This window comes from Piliocolobus tephrosceles, chromosome 7, assembly GCF_002776525.5.
Source record: "Piliocolobus tephrosceles isolate RC106 chromosome 7, ASM277652v3, whole genome shotgun sequence".
Classification (NCBI taxonomy): domain Eukaryota; kingdom Metazoa; phylum Chordata; class Mammalia; order Primates; family Cercopithecidae; genus Piliocolobus; species Piliocolobus tephrosceles.
This window is the reverse complement of record NC_045440.1, coordinates 137,067,743-137,077,006: the sequence shown is the minus strand read 5'-3', so window position 1 is coordinate 137,077,006 and position 9,264 is coordinate 137,067,743. Positions and strand designations below refer to the sequence as shown.

Here is a 9,264-nt window from a genome sequence, read left to right as displayed (position 1 = left end):
TTTCACTCTGTGTGTGATGGCGAGGCTGGAGCTACCCCAAGGGACTGTCATGAGGCTAAATAATGGATGTGAAAGGCCTTAACCCAGTGCCGGGCACACAGCAGGTCCCAGAAGAAGGATGTGCCATCCTCTCACTTTCTGTTTACTCCACCTGTCCTTATCCTTCAGGGTTTGAGCAAGATCCCCTTGTCCTGGCCCTCTTTGACTCATTCCTCCCCCATTTCGGTGTTTTGCACGTTGGTTAAAACTCTTTGGGGCAGGCTCTCCAAATTTCGTATTTTTACAACAGGAAGTGGTCTTCGAGCTCATGCAGCTCAGAGCTTTCTGTTTGCAGTTTGGGACAGGAAGCTTCTGCACGAAGGTCCCCTGGCTCCCGTCCAGTGCTCCTTAAGTGACTGTCTTCTTTCCCCACACTGAGTGCCTTGAAAGGGCTCAGAGGCTTCACATGAGCACTTAGCATTTACTGTGTATATCTGAGCCAAGCAGGGACAGAAACTGTCTCACCGATCCTCACGCCCTCTCCCCATGCTCAGTCTCCTGAGTATTTTCTTCTATTTTTCAGATGAAGAAACTGAGGCTCAGAGAAGTTAAGAGACTCCACTGAGGTCACACAGCCGGTAAGTGGCAGAGCTGGGATTCGAACCCAGCTCTCTTTCACTCCAGAACCTGTGCTCTAAATTGCCTTGCTTTCTTTGCCTTAAAATGGGGAGACCTGTGACTTTGTTTTCTGTTTGGATGGTGCTCACACAGATTCCTGGGTTGAAAGGAGAGGGCCCCTGGGTCCAAGAATTCAGAAGGGTGGTGGCGTTTGAGAAAAACAGCCCCATTCCCAGTGGGTGCCGCGGCTTAGACAAACCTGGAGCTTCAGCACACCCGGGTTCAGGATCGAGCACACTGTGGCCAGCAGGGGCCTGGGTCCATTCTCCCGGGAGGGTTGCTCCGAGGCCCCAGGATCTCTAGGAACCAGAGCCCTGGAACCCCGCAGCAGGGCCCAGGTGCCTCTTCGTGTGCTGTGTGCCTCACGTTCTGCCTCAACCACAGAGGAGCCCGGCAGGCAGGACTCGGTCTCACTCAGCGCCACTCTGGATGGTTGCATAGTTACACGGTGTGGTTTGTAGTATTTTTGGTTTTGTTGTTTTTGCAAAAGCCAAAGGAAGTCTGTGGGCTGAGTTCTACCTTCCCTGCTTTGAGGATAGTTGGTCTGCTCAGTCAGGGGCAAGCAGAGCTCAGCTAGGGGAAAAAACAAAACAAAACAAAAAAACCCTCCAAACACAAGGTTCACAGATCAGAGGGCACCTGACCTAGCCGAACAGTGGCACTGGCTGTTGTTCATGGGCAGGGCTCATTGGAAGTTCCATTGCAATCATCCCATTTTCCAGATGAGGACACTGAGGCCCAGAAACAACCACACCCTCACCTCTTGGGAGGCACAAATCAGAATGAATCTTTGCTCCCTGAGTGCTGAGTGCTTTTGCTGTTTCACAGCTCGCTGTCCCTGCAGTCCAACCATACTCATTGAGGGCCTACTGCTGCTCCCAGCAGGCACACAGCAGTCAGGGAGTCGGATGAACTGCCTGCCTCCTGGTGGGGGAAGACAGACAGACAGACATTCAGCTCACTGTCGAGTGCTAGTTCCTGATGAAGGCTGTGAAGGGGAATGCCACAGGACAAGCGGCACAGACAACGATGCTATTTTAGGGTGATCAGGCAAGGCTTCTCCAAGGAGGGCATTTGGACAGAACCGTGAATGCAGTGAGTGAACAAGCTATATGAATTCTGGGGTTGGAACAGTATTGGTGAGGGAACAGCAGGTGCAAAGGCCCCGAGGCAGAGAGTATGCTTGGTGTACCATCACGCTCTTTGAGTTTGATTCTCTGGGTGTTTGCTACCCCACTCCCAACCACCATCACAGTGGCTGCTCACCTCTAGTATCCCTTCCTTAGTCACCTCCGAGTGTCTGCAGGAGTGTGGCAGTGGGATGGGGGTTGTGTAGCAAGAAAAATCAAACAACATTTCATGGGGTAGGCCGGGCGCGGTGACTCAAGCCTGTAATCCCAGCACTTTGGGAGGCCGAGACGGGCGGATCACGAGGTCAGGAGATCGAGACCATCCTGGCTAACACAGTGAAACCCTGTCTCTACTAAAAAAGTACAAAAAACTAGCCGGGCGAGGTGGCGGGCGCCTGTAGTCCCAGCTACTTGGGAGGCTGAGGCAGGAGAATGGCGTAAACTCGGGAGGCGGAGCTTTCGGTGAGCTGAGATCCGGCCACTGCACTCCAGCCTGGGCGACAGAGCGAGACGCCGTCTCAACAACAACAACAACAAAAAAATTGCATGGGGCAGAAGAAAGGTGTATCTCTAATAGGAAACTACTTGTCTTAGTCCTTAATCCTCTCTGCACAATTTCTATCTTTGATGAAGCTTGCAATGGTTTCATCTTCTTGCTTTGTATGTATTCTCAAAATGCCTTCTTTAACTAGAGCTGTGAGTTCTCAGCACACTGCAGTCCACTATGTCAGGCCCGTCTTTCCAGGCAGAGCAGGAACCCGGATTCAAAAACCACAGAAATAGGAGAAGAAATAGTTTTGGAAACTACACTGCCGACCTTGTGCTGAGCTCAGGGAGGGAGGTGCAGCAGGCAGACAGCGGCTGGGTGGGGGTGCAGTGGCTGACAGACCTCTGGACCTCTTTCTTGGCACAGCCATTAGGCTCAGGCCCCTGTGTGCGGACTCAGGGTGGTATTAGCACCAGCCGAGTTCCTGGGGGAGCAGTTCATGGGGCTGGGTGTGCTGGAAGAGACATGCTGAGGAGTGAGGGACCCCAGGTTCTCTCTGAGTTTGTTTTCTGTTTTGATTTTGCTCACATAGATTTGTCAGTTGATAAAAAGAAGGGCTCCTGGGTCCAAGAACTCGGAAGAGGGGTGGTATTTGGGAAAAACAGCCCCATCCCCCTTGGGTGCCGTGGCCTGGCCAATCCCAGAGCGTCAGCACACCAGCATTCAGGATTGAGCCCATTGTGGCCGGCAGAGGCCCCGGTCCCCGTCCCGGGAAAGTTGCTCTGAGGCTCCAGGCTCTCTAGGAACCGGACCCCTGGGCTCCACAGCAGGGCCAGGTACCTCTTCATGGGCTGTAGTCTCATCTTAGTGCCACCTCGGCCAGTGTACAACCTTGGGCAAGTCCCGCCCCCTCCTGGAGACTCTGAAAATGGAACAGAAAGGTGTGGTCATCTGTATGTTCCTGTGGTCTGGAAATGCTACAACCTTTTTGCCTCTAAGGCAGGTAGCAGCCAGGCATGGGGACTGGGCTTCTGTCAGCTCCCCTGTGATTCTGTAGACCTCTGGCTCTTAGCAAAGAGATGTCCTAGGAAGGGGGGCAGTACCTTGGTGATCCTGTCTTGGACATTTAGACCAGAGCTTTCGCCCATTCTCACCTCTCCTTGACCTGAGACCTGTGGCTGCAGAACCAGAATCTCATTTCCAGAAGCAGCAGAATGTCTCTCTTTCCACAGGGCTCAGAAGTATTTCTTAAGCCTTCCATTAACTGCGTCTTACTCAGCTGGAAAAATAATACTCAGAAAGCAGCTCTGTCTGGTTTCTGGCCTGTAAGCTCCTGAAGAGTTCTTGTAAGGAAGGCTCAAAAAACTCCTGTGCTATGTGACTTGGAGCCCAGCCCTGTAGCTTCCCTCCAAGGAGCAGGCAGCTCAGTGGTTGGCCAGCAAGCCCATTATCATTCAGCACCATTGAGTTATCCATGTGTCTGCCTGTCAATTAAACAAGTGCTTACGAGGGCCTGGGGCCAGGGACACATACCGAGAGTACTAAGACTAAATAAGACACAGCGCGTGCCCTCCACAGCAGTTCAGGGGCAACATGACCACTTTCTCTATTCGGTAAAACTCAGAGAGTTCTTAACTTTATTATTTGCAGTTCAAAAGCGGCATGAGCTTTTGTGTCAGCTCCCCTTCACCCCCTAAGTGCCATAGTGGGCATGCAGAGGGCCCATATAGATGCCTGCACATGCAATGGGTTACGATATAGGACAGGAACACCAAGCTTGGGGGATCCATCATCTTGTGACAGACAGCGAGCAAGCCAGCTTTTTGTCCCATAGGGAGACATTACCGCATGTCTCAGGATTGGTTGCTGCAAATGCAACCCAGGTACAGAGCAGTCAGAGCCTTGCATTCTTTGTCTACCCAGCAAGATGTGTAGGAATGCAAGAAACTCATGGAGGAATGTCTGCAAACAATGCATTAGCATTGCACATATCTGGATTTGAATCCTACCTCTAACAATTTAACTAAGCGTTAAATTGGATAAATTGCAATCAGCCTCAGTTTCCTCTTCTATAAAATGGGGATAATGCCTAGTTTCCAGGTGATTGTGAAAGAGAGTGTAGGGTCACTCCTCTGGGAATACAGTAGGGAACTAAGAAAGCCCTTGAGTTCAAGAAACTTAGTTGCTTGGGGAATCCTTTCAGCTATATGTCAGTATGCAGTGTCAGTTAGTCATGTGTGTGGCTTATGCCTGTAATCCCAGCACTTTGGGAGGCTGAGGCAGGCAGATCACGAGGTCAGGAGATGGAGACCATCTTGGCTAACATGGTGAAACCCTGTCTCTACTAAAAATACAAAAAATTAGCTGGGCGTGGTGGCACACGCCTGTAGTCCCAGCTACTCAGGAGGCTGAAGGAGGAAAATCGCTTGAACCCAGGAGGTGGAGGTTGCAGTGAGCCAAGATCGTGCCACTGCACTCCAGCCTGGGAGACAGAGCTAAACTCTATCTCAAAAAAATAAAAAAAAAAATAAAAGAATAGAGGAAAAAATGCAGAGGCCGATACATATCATGGTTCAGGGACAGTTTCTGCAAGGGTTTGCCATTTGACCCAGCATCCTGAATTGAGTAACGGAATGACCTTACTGCCTGTGGGAAGAGCGTTCTGGGCAGAGCAGACAGCCTGTGCGTAGGTCCTGTGCTTGGCCTGCTTGAGGGATAGTGTGGAAGATGATGTAACTCTGCAGAGTGAACAAGGAAAAGGCATGGAAAATGGAATCCGAGAGTAGGCAGGGACCAGTTCATGTAGGATCTTGCAGGCCTTGATGAGAGCCTTGGATTGCATTGTGGGTGTGGAGAGAACCCACTGGAGGCTTCAGTTAGGTGGGGGCAGGAGGAGAAAATGGCACGGAGGAGGCCGGGAGAGGCTGCAAGGTGTGGGATTTGCTTTTATCCTGTTGCTACTCACAAGTTAGCCTGTTAGTGTTTCATGGATCCTGGCAGAGGACGTGAAATTCCTGGGTCAGGAGTGTTGGAAAGTGGGAAAGATCTCACTGCTTTTTGTGCACAAAGCCTGAGCTCAGAATGAGCTCTTCTGAGTTTGAAGGGGAATGATAACTCAGTCAATACTTTCAGAAGCTGAGCCTCAGTCAACAAATAGGAATGAGATTCTTGGAACAGATTCCAGGACACAGCGTATCAGAAGGCTCTTATTCTCTCTCAGCCTCCATGTCTTACCTGTCAAATAGGGAGAACATTGCTTCCCAGGCATATTGTGGGGCCTTGTAAATAGAAATTGAATCTGAAGACCCTGCACACATTCTGGGAGTTAATAAGAAACAGCAAATTCTTCCTAATAATTTATCCTTCTAGGTTTTTGATTATCCCTTTTCTTCACTGAGAAGCTATTAATGTTTCTATGTAGCTCTAGTGCACAACACATACACTCTCAGACATGCTTGCAAAGTTTGCCTGCCAGTGTCTTCCTGGATAAAGGATGGTGTTGGTCATTTAGGGGACAAGCAGGGAGAAGAAGGTGAAAAGAGTCAGAACCACAGAGGGGCAAGAGAAAATGGCTAGGGCGGCCTCTTTTTCCTTTTTTTCTTTTTTTTTCTGATACAGTCTTGCTCTGACGCCCAGGCTGGCGTGCAGTGGCGTAATCTTAGCTCATTGCAACCTCCACTTCCCAGGTTCAGTGATTCTCCTGCCTCAGCCTCCCAAGTAGCTGGGACTATAGGCGTGTGCCACCACGCCTAGCTAATTTTTTATTTTTCTAGTAGAAATGGGGTTTCACCGTATTGGCCAGGCTGGTCTCAAACTCCTGACCTCGTGGTCCACCTGCCTGGACCTCCCAAAGTGCTGGGATTACAGGCGTGAGCCACCGCGCCCAGCCAGGGTGGTTTTTCTTTAGATCATATTTCTTCCTCCCGCCCCATGCTGTACATCTGAAGGGAGCTGAGGCTTATACACAGTGTCCCCCACGTGCAAACTCATGTGTACCCTCTACCCACCCCAGGATGCTCAGCCAGCTGGCCAAGCTTTAGAGCTGGAATTCAGATGGCAGTCTCTAGCCAGTGCTGGGCACATTCTACCAGCCCCATCCCTAGACCTCCTGCCCTTCCAGTCTTCGTTTCTCCCAAAGACCTAAGCAGTACAGCTGGCCTTGGCAAGGCCCGCCTCTTGTCACTGCATTGTGGGAGGAGATAAAATGGCACTTGTGTGTTTTAAAGTTGAGCAGAACAAGACGTTTTTAAAATGCTGTGTTCCCTATGTGGGAGGCCTTCTAACGGGCAGCTGGGGACAAGGCGTCCAGTCCTCCCACCCCCGGGAGGTCCCGGAAGGGACTGCAGCGTGGGATGGGGAGGCACACTCCCAGCGTTGGATGCCCACCTGGTGACCAGTTCAGACAGAACTGGGACAGAGCTGCCTCCTGCACCTCTGGCCATGAGGGTGTTTGGACATTCCCAGCAGTCATTCAGCATAGCTCCCTTTACCTCTCCTGCCAGAGTTGCCTCCTCATTGGACAGAGGGTGAGGAGGACTTGCGATCACTTTGTGGGGAGGGTGGGCAGAGTAGGGCTGAGTGGAGGTGAATTCCCCCTGCCGCATGAACGCTCCCCCAGGTGGGGCATGGGTGCCATCCAGAGAGACTGAAAGGTAGATTCTCAGAATGAAGAGCTGGGCCTCTGGAGCCGGGCTGCTTGGATCACCTTTTATCTTATTCTATTTTTTTGAGAAAGAGTTGCACTCTGTCACCCAGGCTGAAGTGCAGTGCTACGATCTCGGCTCACTGCAACCTCCACCTCCCGGGTTCAAGCAATTCTCATGCCTCAGCCTCCCAAGTATCTGGGATTATAGGCATGTGCCACCACGCCCAGAAAATTTTGTATTTTTAGTAGAGACAGGGTTTCACCATGGTGGCCAGCCTGGTCTCGAACTCCTGAGCTCAAGTGATCCACCCGCCGCAGCCTCCCAAAGTGTTGGAATTACAGGCATAAGCCACCACGCCTAGCCCCATTTCTTCACTGTGAAAGAGAACATATCACCCCCTTGGTAAAGCTGTTGAGGTCAAACAAGCAACCTGAGAGAAGTGCTGACTTGGTGCCTGGTGCAGACTTGGTGCACTTTAGGGACAGGACCCAGTGCTTTCTTCCCCAGCCATCTCCAGGACTCATGAGCTGAGGGCACACTTAGGGAGACATCAATACGAGTATCTCACTCTCTCCATGGTCCACGCCTCCTGTCCCCCAGGGACAGGCTCTGGGAATGCCTCCTGTTCAGAACGGGCCCCTGCTCTCCTACCTGCTTGCTGGGCCTCTGCAGGCCCCAGCTGCCCAGTGTCCTCTCGTATCTTCCATCCTGAACCTCACCAGGACTGCCATGCTTCAGCTGCTCTGAACATGCCCTGGACCCGTGGTGCCGATCCTTACCCATCTGCTCCGGCCACCCGTGGACAGCTCTCGGTCGTCCCAGTGGACAGCTTGGCAGTCCCTTGTCAAGAGGGCAAGGTCTCCCTCCTTTCCTGACTGCTGGGCCCTTTCTGATGAGAGCTGCCCTTCCTCTCCTCTGGGGCCCAGGGATGGGTGTGCAGCTGGGCCTGGGCCAGGGCAGTTAGTCCTGTGATCCAACTGGACATCCCTCCAACCTTCAGTGTCTGGGGATGGGATGGTTCATGCCAAATTCCATGCTGTCGCCTGACGTTCCCACCCATCCCAGAACCCTGGAGGGTGCTGTGCGCCTCGCCATCGTAGCAGCTGGGTTTAAAATGTGATCTTAATCCCCGTTGTGAACACCGCTAGAGGTTGCACCCCTCAGCAACTTCAGGCGCCTCCTGGATGCCCCTGAAAATCAGTAGCGTTAAAATATTTCCATGAAGTCAGGGACTAGGGAGGAAGGGGCCTCTTTAAGCCACATGTCAGACTGTGAATCTCAGCACCAGAGCGGCCATACCCCCAGCCCTTCTTTATGCTGAGGGTTTTAGAACCAGCGACAGGTGCCTGAGGGCAGGTGCAAGGGGCATTAGGAGCTCTGAATTGTCTCTTTTTTATCAGCCTCCTGCACCACCCAAATGGGGAGAAATCCTTTGTTCTGGGACAGGTGTGAGCCTGGGTGCCCTATGGTGCAACCTCTTGAATTCCCAGCCACATTACACGCTTCTAATGTCATTTGGATGTCCTGGGACTCCAAATTTAGCACTCCTCAATCCACACACATAAGAAGATTTGTGGATTTAAATTCTTTTTGTAAGGCTGTGAATATGAAAACATATTCGCCTCCTTCTCATGTGATCCTAATCCTGGTTAATCGTGTTTCTCTGGGGCACTTCTCCACACTGCCTACTCTGAGCCACTATTTGTGCTTCAGGGGAATATTTTTATTTCCCCCAAGTTCCCCAGCAAAGGAACAAGCAGGAGGTACCAAGGTGCAAAGAGGAAGATTCGCAAGCACATCGAAGGGTTCTCCCAACCTGCTGGCACTGCTGGGCTGTGGGAGAAATGGGCAGGCGTCGATGCAGAAAGGAGCAGGCAAACAGAGGCTCCAAAGGAAATAGGCTTCCCAAGTCACCCCCATGGAGACTGGGCCACTCTCTCGACTCCCGCAGGGTGTCCCGTGCACCCCTCTCCAGTTCAGCCACCATGTGCCAGTTGCAATCACTGCTGTCTGTTGCTCACAAGCCAGCCGGGCTCCCCCTTGCCTTCAGTCCCCAAGTCCATGTTCCTCAAGACTTCCATGATCCAACTCCACCCACAGCAGCCACTCTGAAGGGCGTCCTGTTTGCTGAAACATACCGATGTCTCCATCATCACCACCATGTGCTTTTTTGGGCACAGGCCTGGTTTACCCTCCCCTTCTGCCCTCCTCCGTCAGTGCTAAGCCCCCTGTCTCCATGGCCACCTGCCTTACACAGCCTTCCTTCTCCCTTTGGTTGTCATTCACCTGCCACTTGTGGATCACTACGGCCCTCGGCGTCATGTCCTGGGAGGCACTGGTCCCT

General features: G+C 52.0%; 1 protein-coding gene across 7 annotated transcripts in view; it reads left to right on the top strand.

Moving 5' to 3' along the window:
- The window catches only part of ST3GAL1 (ST3 beta-galactoside alpha-2,3-sialyltransferase 1), a 120,119-nt gene that overhangs the window by 70,164 nt on the left and 40,691 nt on the right, over positions 1-9,264 (top strand). For 6 of the 7 annotated variants that reach the window (XM_023223556.3, XM_023223595.3, XM_023223577.3 and 3 more), the window contains one exon: positions 563-617. The gene's annotated coding sequence lies outside the window, so the exon portion shown is untranslated. Of the gene's footprint in view, positions 1-318; positions 618-9,264 lie in introns of those variants that run through there. The other variant, XM_023223603.2, reaches the window with a different exon arrangement.